The sequence below is a fragment of the Cupressus sempervirens genome, chromosome 11, assembly GCF_028749045.1.
Source record: "Cupressus sempervirens isolate cs-2001-9-10 chromosome 11, ASM2874904v1, whole genome shotgun sequence".
In the NCBI taxonomy this organism is placed as follows: Eukaryota; Viridiplantae; Streptophyta; class Pinopsida; order Cupressales; family Cupressaceae; genus Cupressus; species Cupressus sempervirens.
Genome location: NC_143128.1, coordinates 413,297,334 through 413,300,825, shown reverse-complemented (window position 1 = coordinate 413,300,825; position 3,492 = coordinate 413,297,334). Strand labels below are relative to the sequence as shown.

General features: G+C 31.6%; 1 long non-coding RNA gene across 1 annotated transcript; it reads right to left on the bottom strand.

Annotated features, from left to right (window-relative positions):
• Positions 1–1,550: 1,550 nt before the first annotated feature.
• LOC149530215 (uncharacterized) lies at positions 1,551–2,040 on the bottom strand. The gene is made up of 2 exons (XR_016358442.1): positions 1,969–2,040; positions 1,551–1,802 (listed from the first exon to the last, which is right to left on the bottom strand). It is a non-coding gene; the product is annotated as an uncharacterized LOC149530215 (long non-coding RNA).
• Positions 2,041–3,492: the final 1,452 nt, after the last annotated feature.

Below are 3,492 nucleotides of genomic sequence, written 5' to 3'. Positions count from 1 at the left end.
CTATAGTAACCATGTTATAGCAACCAAATTACAATTTGAAGCAGTACAAAGAAAAGGACGTCGTGGAAATCAAAAGTGGAAATTGCCTATTGAAGAACATGAAAAACTTCTAGAGATAATAAAAAGTAGAGAGGATCCTAACAATACATTGTTTGTGGAGCTCTAGTTTACCTATGTACTTATTGTGGAGCTCTAGTTGAGTTATGCCTGTATAGCTCTTATACTTTCATATTTAATATTGATAGGATATTTGTTTTATATAAATTTTTGTACATTGGATCATTTATCTTGCAGATGCAAAATTAGACATGTATTGTTATTTTTATTTAAATTTGACATGGATATCTCATTTAAGACCAAGTCTCTTAGGACCTCCCCTTAAGACAACCTTTTTAGTATTTGTATGTATTTGTATGTACATATAATCTTTATATGTTCTTATATGATACATTCTTTATGTTTGTATATAATCGTTATGTTAAGATTACATGTATATGTTATATGAACTATGTTACATTATATTTTATTAATTAAATGTTGTTAATTATAGTTAATTAAGAATGTATGTCATTAAATACAGTTAATTAAGTCATTAAATAGAGTTATTTATTAAGACATTAAATATAATTAGATTAAATATAGTTAATTTAAAGGTTAAATATAGTTAATTAAGGCATGTCATTAAATAGAGTTAATTAAGTCATTAAATAGAGTTAATTATTAAGACATTAAATATAATTAGATTAAATATAGTTAGTTATAGTTAATTAGGTTAAATATAGTTAATTATAGTTAATTAAGGCATGTCATTAAATAAAGTAACTAATTAAGTCATTAAATAGAGTTAATTAGTAAGACATTAAATATAATTAGATTAAATATAGTTAATAGGATTAAATATAGTTAGTTATATATAGTTAATTAGGTTAAATATAGTTAATTATAGTTAATTAAGGCATGTCATTAAATAGAGTTAATTAAGTCATTAAATAGAGTTAATTATTAAGACATTAAATATAATTAGATTTAATATAGTTAATTATAGTTAATTAAGGCATGTCATTAAATATAGTTAATACATGATCTACATTAAATATAATTAGACTAAATATAGTTAATTATACAGTTAATTAAGACATGTCATTAAATATATGTTATATTGTTATGTACATCAACCATTAAAATTATATAGTTAATTACACTTAGATTAAAGCATTAAGATGAATAACTATACATATACATGTAAACTTGAAAATTGAAAATATGAATAACATATAGAAACATGTGCATAACACATACATAAGTTACATAAAAGATGAAGACATCAAAAGATCAATAAAATAGACGTCTACATCAAAAGATCAATAACATACATGTGCATATATCTGGAGAATATAATGTACCCATATTAAATGTATAAAAATAGATCATGTAGATCAAATGTCTGGAAATAACATATATAAAACATCAAAATCTCCATATAAGCATGTATCTCAAAATAACATATAAAACATCATTTAGTGTCCATGATATAAACATGTATCTAGAAATAACATATAAAACATCAAAGTGTCCATATAAACCATGTATCTGAAAATAACATATAAGACATCAAAGTGTTTGGATATAAAATGTATGCATATGGAAATAACATATAAAACATCAAACTGTCCATATAAATATGTATCTAGACATAACATGTGTGTAATAAAATAAAAGGCCACATATGATCTAATCAGCTACATCCCCCCTCCTGATCCTGGGCCTTGTCCCCAAAAGGGTCTATCAGCTGCATCTGAACCCTGTGTCAAATGATAACAAGTGAGCCATTTAATTATGTGTACAGACAAATTATATCAAGATCTACATGTATATAAATCAAATATATATATATATATATATATATATATATATATATATATATATATATATATATATATATATATATATATATATATTGTAACATACCTGAGACTCACGACGTGTAGGATTTGTCGGTGTCTGCAGATCAGCAAAATGTAACATACTATCACTCAAACCCTATAACACATACACAAACACACACATATACATTAATTTAAATATATAGACATATTATTTACTATAATAAAAATAAATCTAAACATATAGAGATATTTACCGTAGCATTATGTAATGCTCTGCCGATCTGACTGATATCTGAATCATGTAATGAAAAAATAGTATCAGCATCCAAGTCAATAGTGCGGCCCTAATCTGAAAGCATGGAAGTAAATAGACCAGGCTGTATGGTGCCACTGAGATCCTGAGTATGGGGGGGTGCTGTAGGGTCCTGAGTAGTTGGGGCTGGTGCTGTAGCCTGGGCCTGTGTAGCAGTAGGAGTAGTAGAAGGTGCAGGAATGTCCTCTTACCTCTATGAATCTTCTAGGACTATTGTACGTGACAAAATATGTCTAATCTGAGAGCTCATGTCACGAAGTGGAATCCCTGAGAGTGTAGATAATGCTCGATATGCATCGATCAGATGCTAAATATGATGCCAAACGATGCAATGCATCCACCTCTAAGATTGCAGAAATGTCTATAGGAGAAGGTATGTCTGCAACTCCATAATCATCATCAACAGGTGTGTTAGATGATGCAGCTATGGGAGTGGTACCTCGAGACCGTAGCATATATCGACTACATCGATCAGAAGAAATCTCATGTAACTGTGTGGCGATGGTGGCGATGCTCGAAAAAATTTGTGTCCTAATTGTGTCATCAGGAACACTCTCACCTGCAGTAGCCATCTGTGGACCTCTCGGCATAACCAAAAGGTTTGGACCCACCATTGCCCATTTGTTAACGGGCGCAGGAGTGTCCGCGGGTCTAAATCTATCAGAAAGTCTCCCCTGACCCTGCCCAACATGCCCTGGATAATCTGTATAGTCAACATCATAGTGTAAATGAAATTTTGCAAACAATTGTTTGCATAAATATAGGGGGAACTCATCCTTCTGTGGCCATCTATGATGAGTAGCCAACCAACGAGGATACATCAATGGTGCGACGAGTGGATCAGTACACTTCATCGCAGAGTAGCCTCTAACTCTATGATGATCTACATAAGATAGAAACATGGTTTTCACCATGCCGGTGGAAACCTCAGTATCAATCTGTGTGTACTTCACAGTGCCAATGACACTGTGAGATAAAGAAGAATAAAATGTCTCAATGCTCATATCATCAAAAGGGTTGTATGATTCAACTGTCTGAATCATATGAAATAACTCCTCTCGCATCGCTATAACCTTCTCTCTATTAGGGAGGGTGGTAGAAGAGGAAAGCGAGCTATCCAAAACCTGCATAGCATGAGATAATCTCGCCACTTTATCTCTAAATAACTGTTGTCTATCATGGGTGGAAGTCGCTCTACGTGCTGTACCAGACTCAGCACTGACCCCCACCATGAACACTGGCATCCCCTGAGGATGTAGGAGTACGATCCCTAGAACCGAATGCCATAATGTA